A 23,672-nucleotide genomic window follows, 5' to 3' on the forward strand; every position below is an offset into this window, starting at 1 on the left:
AGTTAAAATATAGCTTTAATCAGACCCATTGTTATTTTGTGAGAGCAAAATTTTGTGTGAGCCTCTTCACCTGGGACTTTCAAACTTCTCTTGAATCTTTTCATTTAGTTGTCAAATGTTCCAGGACAAGTTTTACCAAAGTTATTGCAAACCAACTGTCTTTAAATTTGTATTCTCTAGTTCTTCCCTCTTACTTCTAGAAGATGATTTTGTCAAATACTTTATACACCAACTGTGCCCATCAGATGTGAGTGTTTTTTACCTCATTAGGTGTGGCTGGTTTTTATTTTTGCTTTTATTTTGCTTTTAGTTTTGCTTATATTTGGTTTTATTTTTGACAGATTTACTGTCAGTATATCTTCATTGATGCTTTCTTCCACTTAAAAAGCATAAACATTCTTACTAATATCTGTTATTTACTGTGGAAACTTTCTCTGAAAGTGTTCCCTCCTCTAAGATCATTATCTGATCCCCCCATTTCTGTCATCCCCATTTAACTGCTTCTTTCATGTGCACACATGTTCTTAACCCTGTTGCAAGTGAATATTGATTATCTGTGTCAGACAAAGTCCTAGCCACAAAGAGAGATGCAAACTGTATATACTAACAGCTTAAGTTCAGCCAGGGCACACAAGTGTGATCCTATTAACTAATAGGATGCCAAAATACTTCTGTACTAGTTGATAAATAGCTGATACCATAAGACCCTGGTTCCCTAACCCACAACAATAACCTTAGGCACAACTAGGTCCCATCTCTGAGACCCATATGGCATCCTATTATCCAGCAACCAAAGGTCTGGCATTATAGACAGCTTCTGTTATGATGTTTTGAATATCATTCCTTTTTCTACCACTAAATACAATGTGGGAAAATGTGATAAAATGCTATATTAATGATTTTCAAAGTTTTATGAAAACGCAGAGAATAGAGTACTCTTTGACAATAGCAGGTAAGGTGAAAAGTGAAGAGAACATCCAGGAAAAGTTTACAGAGTATATTAGTGTTTCCCAATTTTTGATAAATAACAGTAATAATCAATACCATTTATTAAGTGTTTACTATGTCATGGGCTCTGCACCAAATTCTTTTTACAAACATTTATTACATTTATTCCTCACAAAACTGCAAGACATATATAATTACAATTTTATTTTACAGATGAGCATTGTTGGTCTTCAGTCAGTTCATACTGATACAGCTGAACCAGTTATTCAAAGCCATCCATTTTTATTAGTCACAGTTTTTGTTGTTATCCATCAGCACATGGATTACTCCAATTATTAAGAATTTTGAACATCATTCCTACAGGTAAGAAAATGGAGACTAAGAATAAATCAGTGGCCAAAGATCATGTAACAAAGAGCTAAGTTTTTCATTCTTAAGTCTAAAGTTCATGCTCTAAATCACTTTCTTAACTACATTTCAGAAATGTGGTTTTTCCTCATATCTTTTAGGAAGATAAAATGGTACCATATGTTTTTTAACTTTCTAAAGCCCGCCATAAAAAACAAACAGAAGAAGTAGGGTAGGGAAGCCAAAACATCAATAACACACTAGGTGACAAAGTATTCTCATGAACTAAAATTTGAGTAGGTAGGAATCAATCTCCAATAGTAACAAACATGCATGGCATTATCAGCAGCTACACAGGAGGGAGCAAAGAAAAAAGAGGGTCTTCTGATAGTCCTGAGAGCTGGAAAGTCCCCAAATTACTATAAGTATTCTCAGAAATACTCATAAGGCCAATCTGAGAATAGCCAAAACTGGATGAAGTTTTGAAGACTCCCAGTCCCAAATAACAGTAGGACTAGAGCAGTCTGAGTCCTATAAACTCTCAATTCTAAGCGATGGAAGTTTTCTTACAGGACAAAGCCCACATTAAGAAACTGCTGAAACTAAAATTGAGCAGAGCAAATTGAGCAGTTAGGAATAGAGAAGGCAAAGGAAACAAGAGATGCAATCATAGGGGGAGGAGCACTTTATGAAAACAACATAAGAGGGAGCTCTAGAACTGAGATATTAAGAAGGTTATCCCTAGGTTACATCCTCCACTAGTATAGAAATACCTCACTTAAGCATGAGCAAGCAAATAGATCACACAACTGAATCCTTTATAAAGTTATTGTTGAAGAAGATCATTAAGAAGACAGTGACCTGTGAGCTGGACTCAGGCACTAGGTGGCTCCTCATCCCCTTTCTGTCCTTGGAATGTGGGTTCTACTTGACTTTCTTATGCCCAGAGGCTACCCCAGAACATAGTATTCAGATGGCGATGTGGTGTTGAGAACACCTGCATGGTATATGTGACTGAATCCAGTTAAGGCCTCTATATAAACTTTTAAGAGTTGGCGGGCCAGCACAGAGACTCACTTGTCTTGCTGCCAGCAAACACAAACCTTGTATATAAGTTCCTTTTGCTGCCACCTACTAACCTAGAATGGCTTGTGTTTTTGTTTGGTCTCTTCCTGCCCTCTGTGTACAGGGGCTAGTTTCAGATTTCACCTAGGAAGCTCCTGAGAGGTTTCAAACCAATGGTTACTGTGAGAAAAAAGGAGTAAGGAACAAAATAACATCTCTATACACAATTAAGGCACACTAAAAAGAAATGCCCACAAATAGGTGAAAACATCACAATTCCCAAATCAGGCAAAAAAGTGAAATATTAGCCCAAACTTTATTAATCTGATTTAAAACAATAGGGGCGCCTGGGTGGTTCAGTCAGTTAAGCATCTGACTCTTGATTTTGGCTCAGGTCATGATCTCATCGTTCATGGGTTAGAGCCCTGCATTGGGCTCTGTGCTGACAGTGCAGAGCCTGCTTGGGATTCTCTCTCTCCCTCTCTCTGCACCCCCCTGCTCTCTCTTTCTCAACATAAATAAACTTAACCCCCCCCCGCCCCAAAAAGATAGCAACAGCAAGAAGAGACAGAGACAGGGAGCTCAGTAATCCCCCAGGACTTTCAAAAAAAACTTAAGTATATAATAAAAGAAGTACTAAAAACCTAAAGAGAAGAGAAAATGCTAAAATAAGAAAGAGGAGGGAGAAAAGGACATAAGTATAAGAAGGATGGCTGATTTCACTTCAGAAAAAGATGGTCAGAAGAAAATGAAACCTCTCCACTGTGATGAAAGGGAAGAAACTGTCAACCTAGAATCTAGATTTATGTTTGAAGACATACTATTAAACATGCTTGGTAAAAGAAAATATAAAATAAATTTACAAAGTTTACAAAAAAGACAATAAAATCACTACACACTGAAACCTATGGGATGTATGTAAAGTAGTGATCAGAAGAAAATTCAATACACTAGATACTACTGTCAATCAAAATTAAAGAATTAAAATAAGTGAATTAAATTCCCAGATACAAAATGAGGCAAAAAAGCCCTATAAGCCAAAAGAAATCAAAAGAAGGAAATAACGAGAGTAAAAACACAAATTAGTGAGGTAGAGAATAGAAAAGCAGCAGACGTAATTAGGTCAAAATCTGGTTTGAATAGATTTATTGAAATGCATGTAATCACTTAAAGTGAACAATTCAATGGTTTGTACTATATTTGTGCAACGATGACTGCAATCAATTTTAGAACTTTTTTTAAAGTTTATCTATTTATTTTTGAGAAAGAGAGAGAACCAACAGGAGAGGGGCATAGAAAGAGGAGGACAGAGGATCTGTAGCAGGTTCTGTGCTGACAGCACAGAGCCAGATGTGGGGCTCAAACTCATGAACCGTGATATCATGACCTGAGCTGAAGTCAGACACTTAACCAACTGAGCCACTAGGCACCCTTCAATTTTAGAACATTTTTTTTTTCTTTTTTTTTCAACGTTTTTTTTTTTTATTTATTTATTTTTGGGACAGAGAGAGACAGAGCATGAACGGGGGAGGGGCAGAGAGAGAGGGAGACACAGAATCGGAAACAGGCTCCAGGCTCCGAGCCATCAGCCCAGAGCCCGACGCGGGGCTCGAACTCACGGACCGCGAGATCGTGACCTGGCTGAAGTCGGACGCTTAACCGACTGCGCCACCCAGGCGCCCCATTTTAGAACATTTTAATCACCTCAAAAAAGAACTCCTACATGCCTTGGCTGTCAATCCCCAATATCCTCACTCACTTTCCCAGCCCTAGGCAACTAGTACTTTATTTCCTGTCTCTATAGATATAAACTATTCTAGCTATTTATAAAAGAATCATACAATATGAAGTCTATGTGACTGTTTTACACTTAGTGTAATATTTTCAATGTTCTCACTATAGCAAAATTATTTATAAAATCTATAGATAAAAAAGAAATGAGAAAATTTTGCATATAGATGTTAACTATGGTATTCTTTAGAATATTAATAATTGGAAAATTGTGAAAATCAGGGCACCTGAGTGGCTCACTCAGTTAAGCTTCTGACTTTGACTCAGGTCATGATCTCACCATTCATGATTTCAAGCCTCACGTCAGGCTCTGTGCTGACAGCTTAGAGCCTGGAGCCTGGTTCAGATTCTGTGTCTCCTTCTCTCTCGGCCCCTTCTCTGCTCATGCTCTGTCTCTCTCTCTCACACACACACACAAATTACATGAAAAAAATAAAATTGTGAAAATGCCTAATGGTAGGAGAATGATTAAATAAGGATTTGGGAAGATGGTAGTGGAATAAGAGAGCCTTAAGTTCACCTTCACCTATGAATACAAATAGATGACTGTCAATTTATCTTAAATACCCCAGAAAGTGACCTGAAGACTGACAGAACAAACTCTACAACTAAAGGGAGAGAAGAGGCCACATCAAAGAAGGTAGGAAGTGCAGAGATGGCGTTTCGGAGAGAGACAGATCAAGGTTGCTGTGGTAGGGAAGGAGCTGTGGTCATGGACAAGGGTGCGAGACAGACTAGCACTTGGAGAAGCCCACACAAGGCGTATTAATTCCCCATAGCAATTGTCCTGGAAAGCAAGAGGGGCCAAATTTCATGAGTTCTTGCAACCAGCAGGGCATAAAGCCTAGAGTTTTAGGGTCAGTGGCTTGGCTCAGGGAGAGCCCAGGGAGCATTTGGGTTGCTTTTGGAGAAAAGGCAGGGCAAACAGCCTGTGGACATACAGCATGGAAATAGTGATCTGTAGAGCACCTGGAACACACAGGGGTAGGGTTATTTGCTCACCTGAGACCATGTTCTGAAGAGACAGAGTTCACAGAGAGACCCCTCCGGAAACAAAGGAACTGGCAGGAGACATTTCTCTCCCCTGCCCTTCAACATAAGTACAGGGCCACCTGCAGGAATCAGCACAGCACTGACCCTCATATCTAACTTGCTTATATCAAGTCACACACCCCCTACACACTCACCCCACACTGTGCTCCAGTGGAAACACTGTGCCAAGTCAGGCTTGCTTCAGTTTTCACCTTGGCAAGTTCCTTCCCCAAGAAAGATCAGCCCAAACACCTCCCAACACAGCATCTCCTGAACTGGGAGGTTTGCAGAACCTCAAATCCAGTGGTGGGGTGTCAAGTCTCATTTCACAAGCATACCAGAACATACCTAGTTAAAATACATCACATTCAGTTCAGGGACCAAATACTGCCCACAACAGGTAAAGAGAGCCTCTGCAGATGACAGGCTTGAAGGACAAAGCAGCCAGGACACAATAGCAAAGCACACATAGCTCACATTGAAGACACTCCCAAAAGCACCAGGCCCTGGGAACAGGGGACACCACACTGCAGGTCACTACAGGACCTCTTTTCATCAAGACATTACCCTTTAAGAACAGGAGACATAGTTGACTTTCCTAACACAGAAACAGGCACAGAAACTTAGACAAAATGAGAAGACAGAGGAATTTGTCCTAAATGAAAGAAAAGGACAAGGCCATGACCAGAAATCTAAGAGGAACAGATATAAGTAACATGCCTGATAGAGAATTTAAAGTAATGATCATAAAGGTACTCACTGAATTTGACGAAAGAGTGGAAAACATCACTAAGACCTTAACACAGAGATAAGGAATAACATAGCAGAGATAAAAGGTTCAATAAATAAAATGGGAATCACACTTGATGGAATAAACACCAGGCTTGAAAAAAGCAGAGAAATGAATTAATGATCTAGAACACAGAGTAATGGGAAGTAATGAGGCTGAACTAAAGAGAGGAAAAAGAACTATGCAAAACAACAATAGACATACAGAAATCAATGATGCCATCAAGCATAATAACATTTGTACTATAGGGATCCCAGAAGAAGAAAGAGAAAACAGGGCAGAAAATGTATTTGAAGAAATAATAACTGAAAACTTCCCTAATCTGGCAAAGAAAACAGATATCTAGATCCAGGAGGCACAGAGAACACCACCACCACCACCACCACCCTCCCGCCCCCCCCCCCCCCCGCCCCCGCCCGGCAACAAAAGCTGTTCCATACCAGGACATGTTGTAATTAAAATTGCAAATTTTAATAATAAAGAAAAAATTTAAAGTAGCAAGACAAAAGAAGACAGTTACATATAAGGGGAAACCCCATAAGGTAATCAGCAGATTTTCTGCAGAAACTTTGTAAGCCAGAAGGGTGTGGCATGATATATTCAAAGTGCTGAATGGGAAAAGTCTGCAACCAAGGATACTCTACCCAGTAAGGTTACCATTCAGAATTTAAGGGGAGACAAAGAGTTTCCCAGACAAACAAAAACTAAAGGAGTTCATGATAACTAAACCAGCCTTCAAGAAATACTAAAGGGAATTCTGAGTGGATCTGAAAGACCAAATGTGACATTTTAAAAATAGGAAACATAAAAGCAGTAAAAATGAATATATCTGTAAAAATCAGTCTAGGAATTCACAAAATAACAGAATATAAAATATGACACCATATACCTAAAACATGGGGAAGAGAGGAGAAAAGAATATGTTCAACGTAAATAACCATTAACTTAATATAGACTACTTTATGCAGAAGATGTTATATACAAACCTAGTGGAAAACACAAATCAAAAACCACTAATATATATGCAAAGAATAAGAAAATTCAACTATATCACTAAAGAAAACCAGCAAACCATGAAAGAAAGAGAAGAAAGGACCAGAGAAAAACTTCAAAAATAACCACAAAACAAGTAACAAATTGGCAATAAGTACATATCTCTCAATAATTACTTTGAATGTAAATGAACTAAACACTCCAATCAAAAGACATAGAGTGATAGAATGGATAAAAAAGAAAACCAAGACTCATCTGTAAGCTGCCTACAGGAGATTCATTTTAGACCTACAGACAATTACAGATTGAAAGTGGGGGATGGAGAAATATTTATCATGCAAATGGATGTCAAAAGAAACCCATAGTAGCAATACTTATATCAGACAAAACTGACTTTAAGACAAAGACTGTAAAAAGAAACAAAGAAGGGCACTATATAATCATAAAGGGGTAATTCCAACAAGAAGGTATAATAATTGTAGCTATGCAACCAACATGGGAGCGCCCAAATACATATAACACTTAAAAACAAACATAAAGGAACTAGCCAATAGTAATACAATAATAGTAGGGGACTTTAACACCCCACATATACCAATGGACAGATCATCTAATCAGAAAATCAATAAGGAAACATGGTTTTGAATGATACAGTGGACCAGATGGATTTAATAGAACATTCAATCCTAAAACAGAATGCACATTGTATTCAGCTATATATACATGGAGTATTCTCAAGAATAGATTATATATTAGGCCACAAACAAGTCTCAACAAATTCAAAAAGATCGAACTCATCACTATGAAACTAGAAGTTAACCACAAGAAAAAATGTGGAAAGACCACAAACACATGGATGTTAAATAACATGCTACTAAACAATGAATAAGTTAACCAAGGAATCAAAGAAAATATCCAAAAGTACAAGGAAACAAATGAAAATGAAAACACAATGCAATGGTTTAAAACTTTTTCTTTGCTTAGAATCAGCCAGGGGTTCTAAGAGGGAAGTTAATAGCAATTCAGGCCTACCTCAAGAAACGAGAAAAATCTCATTTAAACCAGCTAACATTACACCTAAAGGAGCTAGAAAAAGAACAACAAACAGAAGCACCTGGAGGGCATAGTTAAGCAACCAACTCTTGATTTCAGCCTAGGTCATGCTCTCACCATTGTGGCATCGAAACCCATGTTGGACTTCATGCTAGATGTGGAGCCTCCCTCTACCACTTGTGCTCTTTCTCTCTAAAAAAAATGAAACAATACAAAACAAACAAAACCCAAAACTTGCAGAAGGAAGGAAATAATAAACAGTAGAACAGAAATAAATGATATAAAAATAAACAACAACAACAAAACAGTAGAACAGATAAATGAAGCCAGGAGTTAGTTCCTTGAAAAGGTAAACAAAATTCATAAATTTCTATCCAGACTCATAAAAAAAGAGGAAGTATTCAAATAAGTAAAATTACAAATGAAAAAGGAGAAATAACAACCAACATCAAAGAAATACAAATGATGGTAAAAGAATATTGTGACAACTATATCCCAACAAATTGGATAACCTAGAAGAAATGGATAAATTCCTAGAAACATGTAACCTACCAAAACTGAAGTAGGAAGAAATAGAACATATAAATATACTGATTACCAGTAAGGAGACTGAATCAGTAATCAAGAAACTCCCCCAAAACAAAAGTCTAGAACCAGAATTCTATGAAACACTTGAAGAAGATTTAACACTATTCTTATCAAACTATTAAAAAAAAAAAGTACAAGAGGAAGGAAAACTTCCAAATTCATTCTATGAAGCCAACATTACCTTAATACCAAAACCAGATAAAGACTCCACCAAAAAAGAGAACTACAGGCCAATATCTCTGATGAATATAGCTGCAAAAATCCACAACAAAATACTACCAAACAGAAGCCAACAATATATTAAAAAAAATCATTTACCACAATCAAGTGGGAATTATTTCTGTCATGCAAGAATGGTTCAATATTCACAAATCAATCAATGTGATACAGCACATAAATAAGGATAAAAACCATATAATCATTTCAGTAGATGCAGAAAAAGCATTCAACAAGTAAAACATCGCTTCATGATAAAAGCCCTCAACAAAGTAGGTTTAAGTCAGGAACAAGACAAGGATGTCCTCTATCACCACTTTCATTCAACATAGTACTGGAATTCCTAGCCACAGCAATCGGAACACAAAAAGAAATAAAAGGCATCCAAATCATCAAAGAAGAATTCAAACTTTCACTCTTTGCAGATGACATGATATTCTACATAGAAAACCCTAAAGACTCCACCAAAAATACTAGTAGAACTGTTAAATGAATTCAGTAAAGTTGCAGGATACAAAATCAATGTACAAAAATGTGTTGCATTTCTAAAAACTAATACTGAAGCAATAGGAAGAGAAATTGAGAAAACAATCCCATATATAATTGCATCCAAAATAATAAGACACGTGGGAATAAACCTAACCAAAGAGGTGAAAGACCTGCATTCTGAAATCCATAAAACATTGATGAAATAAATTGGAGATGACACAAAGAAATGGAAAGACATCCCATGCTCATTGATTGGGAGAATAAATATTGTTAATAAATATTATTCCAAAGCAATCTACACATTTAATGTAGCTGCTATTAAAAGACCCACAGTACTTTTCACAGAATTAGAACAAAACATTTTTAAAATTTATTTGGAACCACAAAAGACTCTGAGTTGCCAAAGCATTTTTGAAAATGAAAAGCAAAACTATAGGTATCATAATTCCTGACTTCACATTATATTACAAAGATAGTAATCAAAACAGTATGGTACTGGCACAAAATTAGACACATAGATCAATAGAACAGAAGAGAAAATCCACTAATAAACCCATTATTATATGATTAATTAATATTCAACAAAGCAAGAAAGAATATCCAATGGGAAAAGGACAGTCTATTCCAACAAGTGGTGTTGGGAAAATCAGTCCAAGACATGCAAGAGAATGAAACTGGACTACTTTTTTAAACAATACACAAAAATGCATTCAAAATGGGTTAAGGACCTAAATGTGAGACCTAAGACATAAAAATCCTATAAGAGAGCACAGGTAACAGTGTCTCTGACATTGACTGTAGCAACATTTTCCAGATGTGTCTCCTGAGGTAAGGGAAATAAAAGCAAAAATAAGATATTTGAACTATATCAAAATAAGAAGTTTCTACACAGTGAAATAGTCAACATAACTAAAAGGGAAACTATGGAATGGGAGAAGACATTTGAAATTGACACAGTTAGCATCCAAAATGTATAAAGAACTTATAAAACACAATGCACCCAAAACAAATGATCCAATTAATATATGGGCAGAAAACATGAGCAAACATTTCTCCAAAGAAGACATCCAGATGGCTGACATGTGAAAAGATGCTCAACATTGGTCATCATCAGAGAAATACAAATCAAAACTACAATGATATACCTCATACCTGTCAGAATGGCTAAAATCAACAACACAAAAGACACCAGGTGTTGACGAGTATGTGGAGAAAAAGAAACCCTCTTACATAGTGGTGGAAGTGCAAACTGGTGCAGCTACTGCAGAAAACAGTATGCAGTTTCCTCACAAATTTAAAAATAAAATTACCCTATGATCCAATAATCATACTATGGGATATTTACCAAAAAAACAAACAAACAAACAAAAAACACTAATTCCAAGGGATATATGCACCCCTGTGTTTATAGGAACATTATAATAGCCAAATTATGAAAGTGTCCATCAATAGATAAATGGAAAAAAGAGATGTGAGATTATATATATATATATGCAATGGAATATTACTCAGCCATAAATAAGAATGAAATATTGCCATTTGCAATGACATGGATAGAGCTACAGAGTATAATGCTAAGTGAAATAAGCCAGTGAGAGAAAGATAAATACCATATGATTTCACTCATATGTGGAATTTAAGAAACAAAACAAATGAACAAAGGGAAAAGAGAGAGAGAGGTAAACCAAGAAACAGACTCTTAACTATTTAGAACAAACTGTGGTTACTGGAAGGAAGTCAGGGGGAAGTGATGATATAGGTGATGAGGATTAAGAAGTAAACTTGTCATGATGAGCATTGGATAATGTATGAAATTGTTGAATCATGATGTTGCACACATGAAACTAATATAACACTGTATGTTAATTAAACTTCAATTAAAATAAAATTTTTAATATGAAATTAAATATGCACAAAAATACTTATTTTAACACTATTTCTATTAATAGAATACTGGGATTTACTCACTTTATTAACTAAAGACTAGTCTAATAAATTACGATATATCTATTCAATGGAGATCTGTGAAGCTGTGAAAGAAGTTATGAAGATGTCTTCATAGGTCCAAGGAATGATATGATATTCAGAAAGTAGTGTCAAAAAAAAAAACAACCAGGAGTCAGAATAGTAGAAATAATATGCTATACTTTGTATAAGAAATGGGAGGGGAGGGAGAGAGATATGTATTTGCTAACTTTTGGAAAAATATTGATAAATAAAATCTAATCATTTTATAGGAAGTGGGGAAGGAAGAGAAGAAAGGAAACAGGAATGGAAGCTAGACCTCTAAATATATCAGATTTTATAATTTTTATTTTGGATACAACTGTCTATCTTACATACTTGAAAACCCAAATTAAATTTTTAATTGTTTATTGAATTTTAGTTAATATACAATTCAATATTGGTTTCAGAATTAGAATTCATTAATACATCACTTACATACAACACTCAGTGCTCATCACAATAAGTACCCTCCTTAACACCCATCTAGCCCATCTCACATCTCCCTCCTTCCAGGAACCCTCAGTTTGTTCTCTATTGTTAAGAATCTCTTGTGGTTTGTTTCCTTTCCTTCTCTTCCCCTTTGCCATATGTTCATCTGCTTTGTTTCTTAAGTTCCACATGAGTGAAATCATGTGATATTTGTCTTTCTCTGATTGACTTATTTAGCTTAGCATAATACATTCCAGCTCCATCCATGTTGTTGCAAATGGCAAGACTATTTTTTTTGATGACTGAGTAAAATACCATTCTATATATATACCACTTCTTCTTTATCCATTCATCAGCCAGGAATTTGGGCTCTCTCCATAGTTTGTCTATTCTTGAAAATGCTGCTATAAACATTGGGGTGCATATACTCCTTTGAATCTGTATTTTTGTATCATTTGGGTAAATATCTAACAGTGTAATTGCTGGATTATAGGGTAGTTCTATTTTTAGTTTTTTGAGGGCTCTGCATACTGTTCTCCAGAGTGGTTCCACCAGTTTGCATTCCTACCAGCAGTGTTAGAAGGTTCCCCTTTCTCTGTATTCTCACCAACACCAGTTGTTTCATGTATTGTTAATTTTAGCCAATCTGATAGGTGTGTGGTGGTATCTCATCATGGTCTTGATTAGTATTTCCCTAATGATGAGTGATGTTGAGCATCTTTTCATGTGTCTGTTAGCCATCTGGATGTCTTCTTTACAAAAGTGTCTATTCATATCTTCTGCTCATTTATTAACTGGGTTGTTTGCTTTTTGGGTGTTGAGTTTGATAAGTTCTTTATAGGTTTTGAATACCAGCCCTCAGAAACAAACAAAAAAACCAGCTCAAAACCACAACATATCTTAGTGAAACTTGCAAAATACAAAGATAAAAAGAGAATTCTGAAAGTAGCTAGGGAAAAATGGTCCTTAGCCTACAAGGGTAGACACGTAAGATTAGCAGCAGACCTGTCCACTGAAACTTGGTAGGCCAGAAGTAAGTGGCAGGAAATAGTCAATGTGCTGAATGGGAAAATATGCAGCCAAGAATTCTTTATCCAGCAAGGTTGTCATTCAGAATAGAATGAGAGATAGAGAGTTTCCCAGACAAAAAAAACTAAAGGAGTTCATTACCACTAGACCAGTCCTGCAAGAAATTTTAAGGGGGACTCTGAGTGGAGTGAAAAAAAAAGACCAAACCAACAAAGACTACAAAGGATGAGAGAACATCACCAGAAACATCAACTTTACAGGTAACACACCGGCACTAAATTCATATCTTTCAATAATCCACCTGAATATATATGATTTCACTCATATGTGGAATTTAAGAAACAAAACAGATAAATATAGGTGAAGGAAAGCAAAAACTAGATAAAAACAGAGATGGAGGCAAACCATTAAATACAGAGAACAAACTGAGGGTTGCTGGAGGGATGTTGAATGGGGGGATGGGCTAAATGGGTGATAGGCATTAGGGAGGGCACTTGTTGGGATGAGCACTGGTTATTGTATGTAAGTGATAGATCACTAAATTCTACTTCTGAAATATTTATTACACTATATGTTAACTAACTTGAATGTAAATTTTAAAAATTAAAAATAAATAAATAAATTACAATATTGGAGGGACACCTGTCTGGCTCAATCAGTGGAACATTTGGCTCATGATCGCAGGGTTGTTTGAGCCCCACTTTAGGTGTAGAGATTGCTTTTTTTTTAGGTGTAGAACTTAAAGTTTTTAAAAATAATAAATTGTAACATTGGAATTACAAAAAAAAAAATCACCTGAATATAAAGGGAATAAATGTTCCAATCAAAAGACATAGGGTATCAGAATGGATAAAAAAAAAAAATCCATCTATAGGCTGTCTACAGGAGGCTCATTTAAGACCTAAAGATGTTGGCAGATTGAAAATGAGGGGATGGTGGGGTACCTGGGTGGCTCGGTTGGTTAAGCATCTGACTTCAGCTCAGGTCATAATCTCATGGTTCATTGGTTTAAGCCCTGCATCAGGCTCTGTGCTGACAGATCAGAGCCTGGACCCTGCTTTGGAATCTGTGTCTCTCTCTTTGCCCCTGCCCTGCTCATTCTCTGTCTCTCAAAAACAAATAAACATTAAACATTTTTTTTTAAGTTTAAAAAAAAAGAAAGTGAGGGATGGAGAACCATCTATCATGCTAATGGACATCAAAAGAAAGCTGAAATAACCATACTTGTATCAGACAAACTAGATACTACAACAAAGACTGTAACAAGAGATAAAGAAGGACATTATATCATAATTAAAGGATCTATCCATCAAAAAGAGCTAACAATTGTAAATATTTATGCCCCCAACTTAATGCAACCAAAATATATAAATCAATTAATAACAAATATAAAGAAACTTATTGATAATAATGCCATAATAATAGGGGGATTTAATACCCTACTTACAGCAATAGGAAAATCACCTAAGCAGAAAATCAACAAGGAAACAATAGCTTTGAATGACACACTGGACCAAAATTTAATTTTTAAGAATATTTAAGGAGAGTGGGGCATCTGGGTGACTCAGTTGGTTAAGGGCCCAACTTACAGTTGGGTGATCTCATGGTTTGTGGGTTCAAGCCCTACATTGGGCCCCATGCTGGCAGTGCAGAGCCTTCTTGGGATTCTTTCTTTCTCCCTCTCCTCTCTGCTTCTCTCCCCCTTGTACTCTCTCTCGAAATAAATAAATAAACTTCAAAAAAATATTTAAAGAGTAGACTGTCTAAAGCAAAAATTAAGGAAATAAACTTAACTCTGTATGAAGTCAGTGGTATAACCACTTTGAGAAAAATTATCATAACTTTAAAGCACTACATTTTGACTATCCATCTAAAGACAAAAATACCTGCAAAAAAAGACTTAAATTGAATTCAGTGGGTTTGTACTAATTTTGAAGCTATTTTGTATTTATTTTGAAGCTATTACAATATTATATATATATAATATTCAATGTCTATGTGAGTGCATTAGAATAAAATCAAATAAGTAATTACATTAGTGTTATCGGGATTTTTTTCAAAATAAGAAAATGAGTTGCAAATATAAAAATGAAGAATTAAAAACCTGATAATCTTTAATTTGAATAAAAAACATAGCTATAAGTATAGAATTTATTTTTCTTTTCCTAAATTAATACATATTTCCTAACCCTGTTCACTAAAAAGGACTAAACATAATTACAATCTACTAGCAATGAATAAATATTTCTAGTGCATAGATTGTGGTCTTAAAATGCTATTCCTTTATAAAAGAAACCAGGACTTTTGAAGAAATGGCTGACTCCAAATATGGCACAGGAAACAGAAAAAAATGTACCTGGGATATCTTGTCACTTCTGAAAGCAAGGTAACTATCAAAGACTACAGACATCACTGTTAAGAAGACAAAGACATCGTTTTTATCTGGCCAAAAATAAGACAAATTTGTAAAGTAATGACTACATTGCATTTAATATGCAAAATGCATATTAAAATCTATGAGTTCAGGGAGATCCAACATGGTGGAGAAGTAGGGGGACCCAAAGTTCCCTCATCCCTCAAATGCAGCAGTATTGAGGCCAAAGGACTCTAAATTCCAAGAGTCCGGGTTGCAGAGTGACAGAGTTGTCTCCAGAGACCCACGGGGACAACCTGGTGGGCCATTGGTGTGTCATTGTGAACTGGGAGAGATAAAATGGACAGCATAGGCACAGATGGGAGGGATCCCCTTCTTCAGAGAGACAATGGGAAAAAAAGAGAGGCAGGGGAAGCATAAGACTGTATCTGGACAAGAGAAAAAATCACGGACCCGGAGGGAGAAAGATCCAACCTCTAACCGCAGAGTTTTCTCCGGACTGGGGCCAGTTGCCCTGTTCGTGCACCTGGGGAGGAGGGAAGCCAGCTCCGGGCTCAGTAACTAGTTCAGAGGCACATTCCATAGTGGGAGAAAGCAATCCCCTCCCTGGAGTGCTGTGAGAAGAAGGTATACAACAGTTCAAAGGACAAAGACTGCCTGTGCCTGCCAGCCAGAGGCAATATATCATTGGTGGCATGGAGTGGCACTTCTCTAGAACTGAATGCACAGAGCAGGACCCCTTAAGACATCAGGGTTTAAATCCCCACCAAGTGCCAGGGAGGTGCAGGAGTCCGCAGAGCGAGACAAACTGGCCTCGTTCACTCTGATGGCACCGTGAGGATGGCCTGAACAGAGTGGTTTGGGACACCTGGTCTGTGAAGGAGAGACTGGAGTGTCACCAATTTTCTCCCTATCACCAACAAGGTTGGGCCTCAAGGAACAGACAGCGGGTCCACAGGGGAGGCAGGCCCACCTATACCAAACCACACGCCTCAGCACCTGGTAACTGTGTATCTACTGAAGCAAGATAGATGCTGATGAACAAGACAGCGCCTCCATCAGACCAGTGCTGCCACTGGTTCCAAGGCACCCAGCAGTTTTGCATTTTCTGATTTAATTCATGGACAATTCCTATTATATATATATATATATATATATATATATATATATATATATATATTTTTTTTTTTTTTTTTTTTTCCTTCCTTTTATCCTTCTTATTTCTTCCCTCCTCTAGTCTGGTTATTCTGGTCATTGGTTTGTTTAAGCAGACATATTTAATCTATTCTCTTTATACCTGTTCTAGATGTCCTTCTTTATTTTCCTCTGCCACTCTCTGGATTAAGCTGTATAGTTTCTCTGCCTGGTCAATTTTCTTTTCCTTTTCTCTGCCCCGTTGTTTTCTTGTAGCTGGTGTTTTTGTTTGTTTTGCTTTGTTTTAAAGGGTTTTGTTTGTCTGGTTTTTGTTTGTTTGTTTGTTTTCTTTTCCAGGGCAACATCAATGAAAAAATCAAAACATACCTGGTAAAGGGTCCAAAACATCACTATGAGTAGGAAGATAAGCAACCAAAGTCACAACAAGAGAGCAAGTAACACATTCCAAAAAACAGGCCTGAAGGGCCAGGCCCTGGGCAGTGTATAACCCCTCTATAATATAGTAGTCTCACAGGTGCAGGACCATAACAAGCTTTTAAAACACATAAGAGATAACAAAGGAGCCAAAATGATGAAATGGAAGAATTCTCCTCAAAAGAAATTCCAGGAAGAAATGACAGCTAAAGGATTGATCAAAACAGATATAAACAATGTAAGTGAACAAGAATTTAGAATAATCATCATAAGATTAATCACTGGGCTTGAAGAAAGCATAGAAGACAGCAGAGAATCTACTGCTTCAGAGATCAAGGAACTAAAAAATAGTCATAATGAATTTTAAAATGCTGTAAATTAGGTGCAAAATAAACTTGAGGCAGTGACAGCAAGAATTGAAGAGGCAAAGGGGAGAATAAGTGAAATAGAAGATAAAATTATGGAAAAAAATGAAGTTGAGAAAAAGAGAGACAAAAAAATTCTGGACCAGGAAGGGAGAATTAGAGAACTAAGTGGTTCAATGAAACTTAATATCCATATCATAGGATTTCCAGAAGAAGGGAGAGAGAAAGGGGCAAAAGGTGTAGTTGAGCAAATCATAGCTGAAAACTTCCCCAATCTGGGGAACCAAACAGACATTGCTTCCCCAGAAGCAATGCTAGGAGGCACAGAGAACTCCCTTCACATGTAATTTGAATCAATCTTGTGCATGACATATCATAGTGAAACTGGCTAAATACAAAGGTAAAGAAAGAATTCTGAAAGCAGCTAGGGACAAACTGGCCTTAACCTAAAGGGGTAGACACATAAGGGTAGTAGCAGACCTATCTACTGAAGCTTGGCAGGCCAGAAGGGAGGGTCAGGAAATATTCAATGCGCTGAACAGGAAAAAAATGTAGCCAAGAATACTTTATCCAGCAAGGCTATCATTCAGAATAGAAGAGGGGAAGAAAGATTTTCCCAGCCAAACAAAAACTGAAGGAGTTAATCACCACTAAACCAGCCCTACAAGAGATCCTAATGGGGGACTTTGTGAGTGGAATGCTGCAAAGACTACAAAGAACCAGAGACATCCCTGCAAGCATGAAACCTACAGATAATACAATGATTCTAAACCCATATCTTTCAAAGTAACACTGAATGTAAATGGACTAAATGCTCCTATAAAAAGACGTAGGGTATCAGAATGGATAAAAAAACAAACCCATCTATTTGCTGTCTACAAATGACCCACTTTAGCCCTGAGAACACCTTCAGATTGAAAGTGAGGGGATGGCGAACCATCTGTCATACTACTGGAAGTTAAAAGAAAGCTGGAGTAGCCACACTTACATCAGAAAAACTAGATTTTAAACTAAAGGCTGTTACAAGAGATGAAGAAGGGCATTATATCATAATCATGGGGTCTATCCACCAAGAAGAGCTAGCAATTATAAATGTTTATGCACCCAATTTGGGTGCAAAGGCAGCAAAGGCAGTCCTGAGAGGAAAATATATTGCAATCCAGGTCTATCTCAAGAAACAAGAAAAATCCCCCAACAAAAAATCTAACAGTACATATAAAGGAAGTAGAAGCAGAACAGCAAAGAAATCCTAAGGCCAGCAGAAAAAGAAAACTAATAAAGATTAGAGCAGATGTGGAGTTTCGTGAGCTCTTTATAGATTTTGGATACTAGCCCTTTGTCTGATATGTCATTTGCAAATATCTTTTCCCATTCCATTGGTTGCCTTTTAGTTTTGTTGGTTGTTTCCTTTGCTGTGCAGAAGCTTTTTATCTTCATAAGGTCCCAGTAATTCACTTTTGCTTTTAATTCCCTTGCCTTTGGGGATGTGTCAAGTAAGAGATTGCTACAGCTGAGGTCAGAGAGGTCTTTTCCTGCTTTCTCCTCTAGGGTTTTGATGGTTTCCTGTCTCACATTCAGGTCCTTTATCCATTTTGAGTTTATTTTTGTGAATGGTGTGAGAAAGTGGTCTAGTTTCAATCTTGTGCATGTTGCTGTCCAGTTCTCCCAGCACCATTTGTTAAAGAGACTGTCTGTTTTCCATTGGATGTTCTTTCCTGCTTTGTCAAAGATGAGTTGGCCATACGTTTGTGGGTCTAGTTCTGGGGTTTCTATTCTATTCCATTGGTCTATGTGTCTGTTTTTGTGCCAATACCATGCTGTCTTGATGATTACAGCTTTGTAGTAGAGGCTAAAGTCTGGGATTGTGATACCTCCTGCTTTGGTCTTCTTCTTCAAAATTACTTTGGCTATTCGGGGCCTTTTGTGGTTCCATATGAATTTTAGGATTGCTTGTTCTAGTTTTGAGAAGAATGCTGGTGCAATTTTGATTGGGATCGCATTGAATGTGTAGATAGCTTTGGGTAGTATTGACATTTTGACAATATTTATTCTTCCAATCCATGAGTATGGAATGTTTTTCCATTTCTTTATATCTTCTTCAATTTCTTTCATAAGCTTTCTATAGTTTTCAGCATACAGATCTTTTACATCTTTGGTTAGATTTATTCCTAGGTATTTTATGCTTCTTGGTGCAATTGTGAATGGGATCAGTTTTTTTATTTGCCTTTCTGTTGCTTCATTATTAGTGTATAAGAATGCAACTGATTTCTGTACATTGATTTTGTATCCTGTGAAGAAATGGGCAGAAAACATGAATAGACACTTCTCTCAAGAAGACATCCGGGTGGCCAACAGGCACATGAAAAGATGCTCAACGTCGCTCCTCATCAGGGAAATACAAATCAAAACCACACTCAGATATCACCTCACGCCAGTCAGTCAAAGTGGCCAAAATGAACAACTCAGGAGACTATAGATGCTGGAGAGGATGTGGAGAAACGGGAACCCTCTTGCACTGTTGGTGAGAATGCAAATTGGTGCAGCCACTCTGGAAAACAGTGTGGAGGTTCCTCAAAAAACTAAAAATAGACCTACCCTATGACCTAGCAATAGCACTGCTAGGAATTTACCCAAGGGATACAGGAGTACTGATGCATAGGGGCACTTGTACCCCAATGTTTACAGCAGCACTCTCAACAATAGCCAAATTATGGAAAGAGCCTAAATGTCCATCAACTGATGAATGGATAAAGAAATTGTGGTTTATATACACAATGGAGTACTACGTGGCAATGAGAAAGAATGACATATGGCCCTTTGTAGTAACGTGGATGGAACTGGAGAGTGTTATGCTAAGTGAAATAAGCCATACAGAGAAAGACAGATACCATATGTTTTCACTCTTATGTGGATTCTGAGAAACTTAACAGAAACCCATGGGGGAGGGGAAGGGAAAAAAAAAAAAAAAGAGGTTAGAGTGGGAGAGAGCCAAAGCATAAGAGACTCTTAAAAACAGAACAAACTGAGGGTTGATGGGGGGTGGGAGGGAGGTGAGGGTGGTGATGGGTATTGAGGGCACGTTTTGGGATGAGCACTGGGTGTTGTATGGAAACCAATTTGACAATAAATTTCATATATCGAAAAAATAAATAAATAAATAAGTAAATAAATAAATAAAAATAAAGATTAGAGCAGAAATAAACAATATAAAATCCAACAAAACCCAGAACACATCAATGAAACTAAGAGCTGTTTTTTTGAAAAACAAACAAACAAAAACAAAATTGATAAGCCCTTAGCCAGATTTCTCAAAAAGAAAAGAGAGAGAGGACCGAAATAGGTAAAATCATGAATGAAAATGACTTACCACAACCAATCCCTCAGAAATACAAACAGTTATCAGAGAATACTATGAAAATTTATATGCCAACAAACTGGACAACCTGGAAGGGGTGGACAAATTTCTAGACACCCACACACCATCAAAACTCAAACAAGAAGAAACAAAAAGTTTGAACAGAACCATACCTAGTGAAGAAATTGAATAATTTATCAAAAATCTCCCAACAAATAAGAGTCTTGGGCCAGATAGCTTCTCAGGGGAATCCTACCAGACATTTAAAGCAGAGTTAATACCTATACTTCTCAAGCTGTTCCAAATAAATAGATATGGAAGGAAAGCTTCCAGACTCATTCTATGAAGCCAGCATTACCTTGATTCCCCAAACAGACAAGAGACCCCACAAGAAAGAATTACAGGCCAATATCCCTGATGAACATGGATGTAAAAGTCCTCAACAAGATACTAGCAAATTGAATTCAACAGCATATAAAAATAATTATCCACCATGAGCAAGTGGTATTCATTCCTGGGCCGCAGAGCTGGTTCAATATTTGCAAATCAATCAATGTGATACATCTCATTAATAAAAGAAAGGATAAGAACCATATGATCTTGTAAATAGATGCAGAAAAAAGCATTTGACAAAATACAGCATTCTTTCTTAATAAAAACCCTCAAGAAAGTCGAGATAGAAGGAACATACCTAAACATCATAAAAGGTGTATATGAACAGCCCACAGCTGGTATCATCCTCAGTGCAGAAAACCTGAGAGCTTTCCCTAAGATCAGGAACACGACAGGAATGTCCACTCTCACCACTGTTGTTTAACAGTGTTGGAAGTCCTAGCATCAGCAATCAGACAACAAAATGAAATAAAATTCATCAAAATTGGCAAAGAAGAAGTCAAACTTTCACTGTTCACAGACAACCTGATACTCTACATGGAAAACCTGAAAGACTCCACCAAAAGGCTTCCAGAACTGATATATGAATTCAGAAAAGTCTCAGTGTATAAAATCAATGTATGGAAATTGGTTGCATTCCTATATACCAACAATGAAGCAACAGAACGAGAAATTAAGAAATTGATCCCATTTACAATTGCACCAAGAACCATAAAATACCTAGGAATAAATCTAACCAAAGATGTAAAAGATATGTATGCTGAACACTATAGAAAATTTATGAAGGAAATTGAAGAAGACACAAAGAAATGGAAAAGCATTCCATGTTCGTGGATTGGAAGAATAAATATTGTTAAAATGTCAATACTACCCAAAGCTATCTACACATTCAATGCAATCCTAATAAAAATTGCACCGACATTCTTCTCAAAGGTAGAACAAACAATCCTAAAATTTGTATGGAACCACGAAAGATCCCAAAAAGCCAAAGTAATATTGAAAAAGAAAACCAAAGTAGGAGGCATCACAATCCCAGACTTTTTAGCCTCACTACAAAGCTGTAATCACCAAGAAAGTATGGTATTTAGTACAAAAACAGCCACATAGACCAATGGAATAGAGTAGAGAACACAGAATTAGACCCACAGATGTATGGCCAACTAATCTTTGACAAAGCAGGAAAGGATATCCAATGGAAAAAAGACAGTCTCTTTAGCAAATGGTGCTGGGAGAACTGGACAGCAACATGCAGATGAATGAAACTAGACAACTTTCTTACACCATACACAAAAATAAACTCAAAATGGATAAAAGACTTAAATGTGAGATAGGAAACCATCAAAACCCTAGAGGAGAAAGCAAGAAACCTCTTTGACCTCAGCTGCAGCAATTTCTTGCTCAACACATCTCCAAAGACAAGGGAATTAAAAGCAAAAATGAACTATTGGGACCTCTTCAAGATAGAAGCTTCTGCATTGCAAAGGAAACAATCAACAAAGCTAAAAGGCAACCAATGGAATGGGAAAAGATATTTGCAAATGACATATCGTATAAAGGGTTAGTATCCCAAATCTATAAAGAACTTACCAAAGTCAACACCCAAAAAACAAATAATCCAGTGAAGAAATGGGCAGAAGACATGAATAGACACTTTTTCCAAATAAGACATCCATATGGCCAACAGACACATGAAAAGATGCTCAACGTCACGCATCATCACTGAAATACAAATCAAAACCATATTGAGATACTACTCACCCCAGTCAGAGTGGCTAAAATTAACAACTCAGGAAACAACATATGCTGGCAAGGATGTGGAGAAATAGGAACTTTCTTGTGCTGTTGGTGGGAATGCAAACTGGTGCAGTCACTCTGGAAAACAGTGTGGAGGTTCTTCAAAAAATTAAAAATAGAAGTACCCTATGACCCAGCAATAATACTACTAGGAATTTATCCAAGGGTTACAGGAGTGCTAATGCAAAGGGGCACATGCATCCCAATGTTTATAGCAGTGCTTTCAACAATATCCAATTATGGAAAGAGCCTAAATGTCCATCAACTGACGAATGGATAAAGAAGATGTGGTTTATATATACAGTGGAAAACTACTTGGTAATAAGAAAGAGTGAAATAATGCCATTTGCGGCAATGTGGATGGAACTGGAAGGTATTATGCTAAGTGAAATAAGTCAGTCAAAGAAAGACATATATTATATGTTTATGCTCACATGTGGACCTTGAAAAAATTAACAGAAGACCATGGGGAAAGGGAAGGAGAAAAAAATAGTTACAAACAGAGAAGGAGAGAGGCAAACCGTAAGAGACTCTTAAGCACAGAGAACAAACTGAAGGTTGATAGGGGGGTGGGGGAGAGGGGAAAATGGGTGATGGGCATTGAGGAAGGCACTTGGGATGAGCACTGAGCATTGTATGTAACCAATAAACCATGGGAATCTACCCCCAAAACCAAGTGTACACTTTACACACTGTATGTTAGCCAATTTGACAATAAATTATATTAAAAAAATAAAATCTGTAAGTTCATAGTGATACTTGAAATGTTTTTCCATTTTCTTGAAATGTAATTGACATATTACATTGTGTAAGTTTAAGATATACAATACGATGATTTGGTCTTCATATATATTGTAAAATGATTACCACAATAAGGTTAGTTAACCCTCTCATCGCATCGCATAATTACCCTTGTGTGTGTGTGTGTGTGTGTGTGTGTGTGTGTGTACATTGAAGATCTGCTCTCTTTAGCAATCTTAAATATATAATAGAGTTAAGTTGATAAGTTACAGTTACGTAGTATTCCATTGTGTATATAAACCA

The 23,672-nt window shown here is 36.8% G+C and overlaps 1 long non-coding RNA gene across 1 annotated transcript; it reads left to right on the forward strand.

The window, feature by feature from the left end:
- The first annotated feature begins 1,169 nt into the window (after window positions 1-1,169).
- LOC131508433 (uncharacterized) lies at window positions 1,170-16,824 on the forward strand. Its single transcript, XR_009260012.1, has 3 exons — window positions 1,170-1,311; window positions 15,071-15,164; window positions 16,644-16,824. It is a non-coding gene; the product is annotated as an uncharacterized LOC131508433 (long non-coding RNA).
- The last annotated feature ends 6,848 nt before the right edge of the window (window positions 16,825-23,672 follow it).

The sequence above is a fragment of the Neofelis nebulosa genome, chromosome 4 (genome assembly GCF_028018385.1).
Source record: "Neofelis nebulosa isolate mNeoNeb1 chromosome 4, mNeoNeb1.pri, whole genome shotgun sequence".
Lineage (NCBI taxonomy): Eukaryota > Metazoa > Chordata > Mammalia > Carnivora > Felidae > Neofelis > Neofelis nebulosa.